The sequence below is a fragment of the Condylura cristata genome, unplaced genomic scaffold, assembly GCF_000260355.1.
Source record: "Condylura cristata isolate star-nosed mole 26May11 unplaced genomic scaffold, ConCri1.0 scaffold00004, whole genome shotgun sequence".
NCBI lineage: Eukaryota > Metazoa > Chordata > Mammalia > Eulipotyphla > Talpidae > Condylura > Condylura cristata.
Window position 1 is genome coordinate 42,462,199 of NW_004567105.1, and position 12,059 is coordinate 42,474,257.

General features: G+C 39.6%; 1 protein-coding gene across 4 annotated transcripts in view; it reads right to left on the minus strand.

The window, feature by feature from the left end:
* The window catches only part of OGDH (oxoglutarate (alpha-ketoglutarate) dehydrogenase (lipoamide)), a 77,155-nt gene extending 69,490 nt beyond the window's left edge, over window positions 1-7,665 (minus strand). For 2 of the 4 annotated variants that reach the window (XM_004675963.2, XM_004675964.2), the window contains exon 1: window positions 7,566-7,665. The gene's annotated coding sequence lies outside the window, so the exon portion shown is untranslated. The remainder of the gene's footprint in view (window positions 1-7,565) is intronic. The other 2 variants (XM_012720352.1, XM_012720353.1) reach the window with 1 other exon arrangement.
* Between the last annotated feature and the right edge of the window lie 4,394 nt (window positions 7,666-12,059).

Consider the following 12,059-nt stretch of genomic DNA (forward strand, 5'->3'; position numbering starts at 1 on the left):
TGCAATGGGTTAAAACATAGCATTACAGGCCCTCCCTGGTGGCACAGCGGGTTAAAGCACAGCACTGAGAATCTAAAGCCGCTTCTGCATGAGTTCCATTCCTGCCTGCCCAGGAGGTGACCACATGGTGTGGCAGACCTCTCCTGGCCCACCTGCTGCTCTCCTCAGCAGTGTACTTCGTCGATCTGCCTGTTCTGTTCCCCACTCTGTCTCTGGTGAAGCCTCTCACCACCCCTGAGCCTCTGGCCTGTACCCCAGTTCTGTATGTACAAATAAATAAATCTTAAAAAACAAACAAACAAAAAAAACCCTATAGCACTACAAAGCTAGCTGCAGCAGCTTCAGAATAAGTTTGATTCCCACCAGGGAGGTGACCCACATGGCTTGTCAGACTTCTGCTCTCTAACAGTATACTTCGTCAATCTGCCTAGTCTGCTCCCTACTATCTCTGGTGAATCCTCTCACCACCCTGGCACAGGGCCTGTACCCCAGTTCTGTATGCATAAATAAATTTTTTTTAAGAATTATTTGGAAAAAAATTATTGGGTAAAGATTTTTTTAAAGACTTATTTATTTATGCATACAGAACTGGGGTACATGCTAGAGATGCAGGGGAGTAGTAGTGTGACTGGGGTACATGCTAGAGATGCAGGGGAGTAGTAGTGTGAGGATTCTATTTGGAAAAGATTTTAAGGAACTATCACCAAATGCCTCATGAGCAGCTAAGAAGATACTTGAAACAAATGAAAACTAAGAATCTTTACCAAAGAAACAGAAGGTACAAATTATCAGACCTAAAAATAGAATGATAAAAAACAAAATAAAAGCACACTCCCCCAAATTAGTGGGTAGATTAAACTACAGAACAGAGGAAAGAGAAAAAAGGCAGTGAACATGAAGATAGAACAAAGAAATTACCCAATCTTAACAACAATGAAAACAGACTAAAAAACAAACAGGTCCTCAGGGACATTTGGGACTATAATCAAAGATGTTATGACATGAACATGTCATATTTCCCAGAATGTATTCTAATTCCAGGAAAGAAAGGGAGGAGATGAAAAGTATGCAAATAATGGCTGAAAATGTTCCAAATTTGGCAAAAGTTATAAATTGACATATTCAAGATACCTAAGGAAATTCTAAATAGAATAAACCTGGAGAAATCCACTCCAAGATACATCATAAAAAAGGTTTTGAAACTAGGCAAAAAAAATTGAACAGCGTATTGCTCATCAGAAACTGTGGCTGCCGAGGAAAGTGCTAAGGAAAGATACAAGTGCTGGGGAAAATGAACGTCAACCCAGAGTCCTATATACAGCAAAAATATCCCTCAGGAGCAAAATGGGAATGAAGACATTCTCAGATGAAGAAAAACTAAGAGACTCTGCTCCCAGCAGACCTACCCTAAATGAATGATTAAGGGAAAGGCTCTAAACAGAAAGGAAATTATAAAAGAAAGAGAAATCTTGCAACATCATGAAAGCAAACAATGGAATGAACAACAGATGGGCGATAGAATTTGCGTCTCCTCTTGAGTTTTCTGTATTACATGCAATTGTTGAAGCAAAAAAAAAAATCCTTGATACGGTCTAAAATTGTGTAAGGCAATTTTAAATGGGGGTAGGGTAAAGAGATGTAAATCAAAGTATAGTTTCTATACTTCACCCAAAGTGATAAAATAGTAACAACAGGAGACTGATAAGTTAGATAATGTGCCATGTAAAACCTAGGCAACCACATAAAAAGCTACACAAAGTGATAAAAACACTATATATAAATAAAAGTGGACTTTTTTTTTTTTTGGTGAAAATTGGTGTAGTCTAGTTCATGTGGAAAGCCACTGAGATGCTTAGAGTAACTATTAAAAAATAATATAATAGTTTATTTTTACATCATTTTGTGTATTTTTCCATCTCAGTTGTAATCCCCTTGGGTTTCCCATCACCAAATCACCTGTGTGCCATCACCATAGTCCCGTGCATTTCCCTTCCCCAACTGTTTTTGATCCCATTCCCCACTCCACCCCATAAGATGTCTCTGGTATATAGCTATTCATTATTATTAGTATTTTCTCGCCTGGTCTGTTATATTCCTGATATGAGTGAAACCATCGGTATTTTTCCTTTTCTTTCTGGCTTATTTCACTAAGCATGATCTTTTCCAGCTCCATCCATTAAAAGTGGACTTTTAAAGTGTGTTCATGTAGCTCACAAGCAGTCAGGGGACAAAAATAAAGAGACATGAACAGAAAATAAAGAGTAAAATGGCAAACTAAGTCCCAACATCACAATAATCACGTTAAATGTAAATGATCTATGTCATACTGAAGCAAATGGCAGAGTGGATAAAACAGGATGTAGTTATATGCTCTTTATAAAAAACTCACTTCAAATCTAGGAAGACTGAAAGGATGAAAAGTAATATACCATGCAAACATTACTCAAAGGAAAATAGTAGTGAAAATATCAGAAGCACTAGGCATTAGAGCAAAGAAAGTTCCCAGAGACAGAGAGGAGCATCACATAATGACCAAAAGGTCAATCCACCAAGATAGAACAATCCTAAATATGTATGCATAAAACAGCACTTAGTGTGAAATGTGAAAATTTCTTATGTAAAAAATGAAAAGCAAAAGGAGAAAAAGACAAATCACAATTACAGTTGGAAATATCAACGTCCCCCCTCTTTCAACAAGGGCTAGAACAGGTAGACATAGGTAAGCAAGGATACAGAACTCAACAAAAGCACAAACTACCCATCCGAAATAGTTAATTCTATAGCCCAGTAACTACTAAAGAAACTGTAATTTAAAAAACTCCTGAAAAAACAATTTCCAGATGCAGATGGTTTCACTGGAGAATTCTACCAACTTTTGAAAATGAATTAGCTCCATTCTGCACAATCTCTTCTAGAAAATGTAAGAGGAGGAAATACCAATTCATTTTATGAAGCTAACATCTCCCTTCTGAAATCAAATCCATACAAAAGTAGTACAACTAAAAAAATTTAAACTAACATCCTTGGTGACTAAAGATGCAAAAAATGAAAACAAAACCTGCCTTAATTAACAAAGTACAGTCAACAGAATTAAGCTACAGACACACACCCCAAACCTTGAGCTATTTTTCCAGGGATGCAAATTTAATTTGTCTCATTATCCAAAAATAACAGTCTGCCATATGACAAGCTAAAGAAAAATCCCACAACCATGTCAATGTGGATAAAGCACTTGAAACACCCATTCATGATAAAAACTCTCAGAAAACTAGTAATAGGGAACTTGCTGTAGATAGCCACAAAAAACTACAACATTATGGTGAAAGACTGAATACTTTTTCCTAAAACTGGGAAAGGATGACCACTCTTACTCCTACTATGCAGCAAAATATTAGAAGCTGTAGCCAGTGGAAGTTTGTGTCAAAAAGCAAGAGAAGGAATTAATAAGCATAAAGATAAAAGAGTAAGCAATAAAACTTTTAGTGCAGATGACATGATTGTTTATACACAAAACCTCAAGGGGTCTACAAATATATTCAGAACTAGGTGAATTCAAAAAGACAACAGGATAGAAGATACATATCAATTGTACTTAAGTATATTTTCAATGAACACATGAAACCCAAAATTTAAAAAAGGAAATAATTCATGTAATTCTAACAAAACATGTAAGACCTGGATGCTGAAAACCTCAAAATGCTGACGAAATTTTTTAAAAAATCTAAATAAATGGAGACATACTTACTCATGAATAGGAAAACTGATATCAAAGATGCTGATTATTTCCAAATTGATATACAGATATAACACAATTCCTATCAAAACACCAGTAAATGGGAAGATTACTCTAAAATTCATATAGGAAAATAAGTGAACTAGATTAGCTGAAACAATTTATACAAACACACATTGTTTCAAAGAAACTGACAAAGAAATAAAGTGGGAGACTTGACTTCAAGATTCATCATACAGTAATCAAGACTGTATGGCATATCGTGGTGAAATGCACAGATCAATGGGAACAGAGAACTCTGAAGCAGAATCACGTAAGAATGACTAAAAGATTTTTGACAAAAGTGCAAAAGTAGTATGATGGAGTCAGGACAGTCTTTTTTTTTTTTTTTCCAAGATAGACTTTTCAACAAATGGGTTGGTTGGTTATCTACAGACAATTAAAAAAACAAACAAACAAAACCTAACTCCAAACCAAAAGAAAACCCATTCAACCTAGACTTTACACCTTATATAGATAATTAAGTATAAATGGCCACCATATTTAAGTGCACAACACATAACTATGAAACTTTTAGAAAAGTATATTAGTTTTCAGGAACAACTAGGTGAAAGACCTTTAGACTCGATACCAAAAACATGATGAAGATTAAACTGACAAATTGGAATAAAGACATTACAAGACACCACTACACATAAGTTTGGAAAACTAAAATAAAAAATAGAAACATCACCAAATGTGGAGAAACAGGATCACAAATACATTGCTCTTCAGAATGTAAAATGGTATGGCCACTCTGGAAAATACATGAGCTGTTTCTTAAAAAAACTAAACATGCAAATACCTGTGTGACCTAGTGAAACTCCTGTGTGACTTAGTGATTGCAATTCTGGGAATCTCCCAAGAAAGAAAAATTTATGCTCACATAAAAACTTGTACATGAATGTTTACATTCAACTCAGACTCTACACCTTATATAGAAATGAAGTATAAATGGCCACCACATTTAAGTGTACAACACAAAACTATGGAACTATGAGTCTTCAGGAACAACAACTAGCAAGACCTTTAGACTTGATACCAAAAGCACAATCAAGATTAAACTGAGAAATCGGACTTCAGCCAAATTAAAAACGTTTGCTCTGCAAAATATCCCTTGAAGAAGATAAAAAGACAAGTTACAGGGCCCTCTCTGGTGGCGCAGCGGGTTAAAGCACAGCACTGAGAAGCTTAAGCCACCTCAGCATGAGTTCGATCCCTGCCTGCCCCAGAGGTGACCACATGGCGTGGCAGACCTCTCCTGACCCGCCAGCTGCTCCCCTCAGCAGTGCACTTCGTCAGTCTGCCTTCTGCTCCCCGCTCTGTCTCTAGTGAATCCTCTCACCCTCCGCATCTCTGGCCTGTACCCCAGTTCTATGAATAAATAAATAAATCTTTAAAAAAAAAAAAAGACAAGTTACAGATTAGGAGAAATATGAATATTTATAGTAGACTTATTCATAATAGCCAAAGAATGGAAACATCCCAGATGTTCTCCAACTGTTAACAGTTAAATCAATGGGCACAGCCATAATATGAGGGCATAAAAATACCAATACATACATTAACTTGCTTGCAAACTCCAGAGAATTATGCTGGGTGGAAAAAGCTAGTCCCAAAAGGTCACACACTGTATAATTCCCTTTATATATATACTTTCGCCAGGCTAAAATTACAGAACAGATTTTGTGGTTGCCAGTAGCAAAGGAGTTGAAGGAAGGAAATACATGTGACTACGAAAAGGCAACAGGAGAGATCCTTGTCATGATAAAAATTGTTCAGTATCTTGACTATTATCAATGTTAGTATCTGGCTGCAATATTTTGCCACAGCTGTTGCAAAATGTTATTATGAGGAAACAGGTTAAGGAGATACTGAGATCTCTGCATAATTTGCTACACCTGCAAAAAATGGATTTCTCTGAATTATACAACCCTCAAAATAAATTTCTTAACAATTGCAATTATTTAAAAAAAAAAACTACCTGACAATTTAAAAGGTAAATGGTAAGAGTTTTTTCAAGTGGGGCATTGAAGAGTGATTTTTTTTTTAGCAGGAGCATATGCACATGCCATGTGCATGTATGTTACATACATGATTATGCGATATAATATATATGACATTTAGTATTTATAAGCTGCATTCACGTTTAAATGAAACCAACTTATTTTCAAATTTCTGAAAATAACGTTAGCAGTAAATGCAACTGATTTGTGGGAATCACTGCATCACTGTGACTACACACAAACCACTTGTTTACTTAGTGGTATACTTTGAATTGTGTCGTATCTGATGTAGTTCAAAAGAGCTGTTCAGGGGAAAACAGTTAAAATGTGGTGTTTAAAAAAATAATCAAGGCCCTCCCTGGTGGCACAAAGGTTTAGGATGCAGTACTGCAAGCTGGCTGCAACCTCTTCAGTGCGTGCAAGTTCCATCCCGGCCCATGGAGGTGACCCACATGGCACAGCAGACCGCTCCTGTCTTGCCTGCTGTTCCCCTCAGCAGTATACTTAGTCAGTCTGCCTCTTCTGCTCCCACTCTGTCTCTGAATTCTCTCACTGCCCCTGCACTCTGACCTATACCCCAGTTTTGCATGCATGCATAAATATATAATAAAAGTAAATAATCATCATATTCTGACCTTTTTCCAACTTTTCAAGATCTAGTCATCATTCTGGTTTCTAATTTGCTATGCCAGAATAATGTGATTTATTTCCACATGAGGTAGATCTGCAAAGCAAAAACTGTAGTTTGCTGCACCGTGTGCAACAAGTGCCAACAAAGCTTCACACCAGGGCACACATTCTGTGGTGCTGAAAGCAATGTAAGCATTGTAGCAAAAGGCCTACAGTCCCCGCTTCACCGTACAGAACTGCAAGAACATGTCACAGAAAAACCCCAGTAGAGTTCACACCTCGGACATATCTCTCCTAGGCAAAAGGCAACAGCAGGTTCTTGTTGATTCACAGCCTCACCAGCAGTTTTCCATTAAATTGAGCTACACAACGTACATTTGTGAAAGGTAACTTTGTGAAAGAGAAAAGGTGCACGATTAACGTGTTCCTCCAAGAAACAGGCTTCATCTCAACATGGGCTACGAAACCTTCAAGGACGAATACAGAGGGAATGGTGCAGAGTAATCAAGGATGTCATCTATTGGGAGATGGATGAGCACGACAGGTACTGAGTTTGGCGGGGTGCTGGGTACAGCATGGTACGGAATACGGTGGGACGCTGCAGGGTAATCTGCACATCACGGGGTCACCACGGGAACGCAGGAGCGGCCAAAATAGAGCCGACCAAGTTGTGTGTACCCGGGTAGAGCGGTGTCCCGGAGCCCCTCCAAGCCGTTTTATCAAGGACGCCCAGGAACCCAGGGATCAGGTGGCCGCCAGCAGAGGACGCGACCGGGAGGCTACCACGTGACACCTCCCGACCTTGGGGGTCACTCTGGCGGTGGCGCCCGTTCCCTCACATCCGCCGTGCGGCTCGGCCCCGGACAGCCACAACCAATGGCACGCCGCTCCGCGCCCCGCGCGACCCCCGCACCCGCCAATCTCCGCCTGCCCGGCGGCGCCAGACGCGCCATTGACTGCCACGCCCGTCTGTCAGGCCCCATCCCGCCCACAACCCCCCCTCCGCCAGCCCCGCTCTATCCAGCTTCACTCCCTGTCACTGCAGCGCCAGCGATAACAAGGGCATGGAAGCTTTGTCCTCTGCCACGACTCTTGACGCTGCCCGACGGACATGGAGTCCCCAACACCGAGCCGGGATGGCGGTAGCTAGCGCTTACCTGTCTCCCGCACAGCTCCACCCGAACGAAGCGCCGACACCCCGCTCCGGGGCACCAAACTCTCAGCCCCGCCCCGGCGTGTGGCGTCAGCACGCAGACCCGCCCTGGGAGGGGACGTGCGCCCTGCGGTGGAGGGCGGGGAAGTGACGTCACAACACCGCGCCTGTATCGGCAGCCCAGCGTTCTTTCAGGGCAGCGGAGAATTGCTTGTTATTCTAACTACTTTGGGCTGCGATTATACCCAGCTGAGAGCTGTAGGGACCTTCAGAAGGAGAGCGAAGCAGATCTGCGCTGTGTTGCCAGACAAAGGGGACTCCTTGGTTCTCGCTGCTTTTAGGGAGAGACGGGTGGTGGCGGGTGGAGACCCGGAGGTCACCGACGTCCGGAGCGGTGTATGGGCCACAGTGCGCCTGAGGATCCTAGAGTGGGTTCGGGTCGCGCGGACTGCGGGCCGTACTGTTCATCGACATACAAATGTTGTCCTGCGTACTAAGAGAGGTATCCCTGTTACTGAGAGGCATCCCTGTTAAACAAAATTTGGGAGAGAAAGTATCTCAGTTGACATACGGTAAATCACTCACGGAGAGAACTGATCCCCTGCAATTCTTCAGGCTTCAGTACAGCAAGGGAAAAATGCATCATTTATGCTGTGTCTTCAAATACATTCTTTTTCTTCTTTCTCTTTATGATGGATCATACCTTGGCCTCGAAAATTTTGGTGGGCTGTAACTGTAAAACTAGTACTTAAGCCGCGTTGTTTTCACGATTTCTGATAGTTTATTATTTGGTATTTGTGGCAATTATTTGCTTATCACCCGCTTTGGTATAATACAGAATTAGAGCAATTTCTAAAGAAAGACTAAGGTGGTTAAGTAGGGAGTATAAGTATTTGTAATGATACAGTTGAGTTGATGTGTGGAACAAGGATTTGGATATGGAGAAGGTAGAGAAACCAAGGAACAAACCTCATTGTATTTCTTTTTTTTTTTTTTTAAGATTTTATTTATTCATACAGAGCTGGGGTACAGGCCAGAGATGCAGAAGGTGAGAGGATTCACCAGGGACAGAGTGGGGAGCAGAACAGGCAGATCGACGAAACACACTGCTGAGGGGAGCAGCGGGCGGGTCAGGAGAGGTCGCCGTGCCATGTGTATCTCCTCGGGCGCAGGCGGGGATCGAACTCATGACGAAGTGGCTTAATCTTCTTAGTGCAGTGCTTTAACCCGCTGCGCCAGTAGGGAGGGCTACCTCATTGTATTTCTTTTCTTGTAAAATATAAGAAAAAGTTTTCACCATTTTAACCTTTTTAAAGTGTACAATTAAATAATATTAATTATTAATGAAATTATAATCAAACCACTCAAGCAATAACTTTCTATTTCCTTCCTCTCGCCTCCTTTGGCAAGCTCTACTCTCTGTCTCTAAATTTGACTATTCTAGTTACTAATAATGAGAAATCACATAGTATTTGCCTTTTATGTCTTCTGTTCCACTCAGCATAATGTCCTCAAGGTTCATCCATGCTGTAAGGTGTCAGGCATTGCCTTTTTTATCACTGAATAATACCATTGTCTAAACATATTCACATTCGTATGTTATATCATATTCATCCATTGATAGATACTTGGGTTGTTTCTACATTTTGGCTGTTGTGAACAATACTACAATGACTAGTTTTTAATAAGTATTTGTTGATTACTACTTTTTTTTGGTAATTCATTTGTGTATAGTTGACCTTCTGTATCTCTTGAATTTCACATTATGAATTCAAACAATCACAAGTTGAAAATACCTACCATGTAGTTAGAGCCTATATTGTTTGCATCTGTACTAAACATGTACAGACGTTGTCGTCATGTTCCCTAAATAATACACTCTAACAACTATTTATGTAGAATTTATACTGTGTTATTATACATAATCTAGAGATGATTTAAAGTAAAATGATGTGCATAGATTATATGTAAATACAATACATCAGATTGCTACCTCGATTACCCAATAGCTGCTGCTATGCCTTATATATATGGGACTTGAGAATCCTAGGATTTTGGTATCCTTGGAGATCCTCAAATCAGTGTCTGGAGGATACTGAGGAGCCAAATGTATATACTTAGAAATGAAATTGATTGGTAATTCATGTCTTATTGAGGGAGAACTAAACTGTATCACAGCAGCCACACTATCTTTATGCCAGCAATATACAAGTATTCCAGTTTATCCACACTCTTGTCACTAGTTGTTTTTAGAATCTTATTGTCATCCTAGTAGGTTTCAGGTGATTTCACTATGCTCTTAATTTTCATTTCTGTAATGACTAATAATGTTGACCTTTCATGTGTTTACTGGCCAATTGTATGTATTCATTCTTTGGAGAAAAGTCTATTTGCACATTTGTAAAAAAGGTTTATTTTTAATTATTTATACATAGAAGAAGTGGGGTATAGGCCAGAGGTGCTAGGGGTGAAAGGATTCACCAGAGACAGAGTGGGGAGCAGAACAAACAGATCTACTGAAATACACTGCTAAGGGGAGCAGCATGTGGACAGGAGAGGTCTGCTGCACCATATATGGGTTAGTTCCCTGGACTGGGAGCAAACTCAGGCATCAGCAAAGATAGCATGATAGTACTGAGACTTAACCCCTAGGCCACCAAGGAGACCCTATTTGCCCATTTTTTGAATTGGGTGGTTTGTCTTTGCTATTAAATTGGAGTAGTTTTTAAATTCTGGATATTCTTTATCAGCTAGAGGAAAATATTTCCTATTTTCTAGGGTGTCTTTTCACTCTTTTTTTGTGTGTTTGTAAACAACAAATTTTTTTTTTTTACACAATTCTGGAGGCAAGAATTCTGAGCTCTAAGTGTTGGTTATGTTTTCACTTTCTTTATAACTTCCTTTAATGAACAAAAGTTTCTGATTTTGATAAAATCTATTTGATCCATATATTTGATTTTACTCCAGTTTTATGAGAACCTATTGCTTTATCTGAGATATGAAGATTTACCCTAAGAGTTTTATGGTTTCAGCTTTTCTGAGGGTTTCTGAGAGATTTATGGTTTTAACTTTTATACTTAGGTGTTTACCCACTTTGAATTAATATCTGCATATGATGTGCAGCAGGTCCAATTTCATTTTGCCTGGGAAGATCCACTTGTCTAAGCACTATCTGTTGTTAAAGAGATGATTCATTGAGTGGAATTAGTGCTCTGTTTGAAAACCAGTTGACTGTTTATGTTGGTTTTATTTATGGATTCAACTCTATTCCACTGGTCTATATGTTATCTTTATTCATAACAGTACTATTTTGTTTACTGCAGTGTTGTAATAAGTTTGAAATCAAGAAGTGTGAGTTCTCCAGCTTTGTTCTTCTTTTAAAGATTATTTTGTTTATTTGGAGCCCCTTGAAATTTGTATCACTTTTCTACTTATTAAAAAATAGACTTTTGGGGCCCTTCCTGGTGGCACAGTGGGTTGAAGCACAGCACTAAGAAGCTAAAGCCACTTTAGCATGAGTTCGATGCCGGCTCTGGAGGTGACCCACATGGTGTGGCAGACCTCTCCTGACCGTGCTGCTCTGCTCAGCAGTGTACTTAGTTGATCTACCTGTTCTGCTCCCTACTCTGTCTCTGGTGAAGCCTCTCACTGCCCCTGCACCTCTGGCCTGTACCCCAGTTCTGTATGCATAAGTAAGTAAATAAAAAAAAAAAAAGTTTTGAGGGCTCTCCCTGGTGGTGCAGCCAGTTAAAGCACTGCATTTAAAGCTCTCGGAACCCACTGCAGCACGAGTGGGATCCCTGGCCAGGGAGCTGACCCACATGCCAGTGGCAGACCTCTCTGACCTGACCATTGCTACTCTCAGCAGTGTACTTTGTCAACCTGCCTATACTGCTCCCCTTTCTGTCTCTGGTGAATCTTCTCACCCACCACACCTCTGGCCTGTACCCCAGTTCTGTAAGCATAAATAAACCTTTTAAAAAAAAAGTAGACTTTTGAAATTTTGACAAGGATTGTGTTCAATTGTACATATCTTTGGGTAGTATTGACATCTTAAGTATATTAAATCTTCCAACCTGTAAACATAGGCTCTATTTCCATTATTTATGCCATGTTTAATTCTTTTCATCTGTTTTAGTTTTCAGTTTAAGTGTATATTTAAGTTTTTCATCTTCTTATTCCCTTTAAAAAAAAAAAGGAATTGCTTTCTTAAGTTCCCTCTTGGGTTATTCATTATTGCTGTATTGATTTTTGTGTATTGATCTTTAGCAGTGTGATTTCACTAACTTCTTTTACTAATTCTAGTATCTATTTTTTTGGATCCTTCAGGGCTTCCTTTTTTTTTTTTTAGGAAAAATACCAGATGGTTGCACTCATAGCAGGAATATAATGGACCAGGTGAGAAAATAACAATGATAATGAACAGCTATATACCAGAAACATTTTATGGGGGTGGAGTGGGGAATGGGATCAAAAAACAGTGGAGGGAGGGAAATGC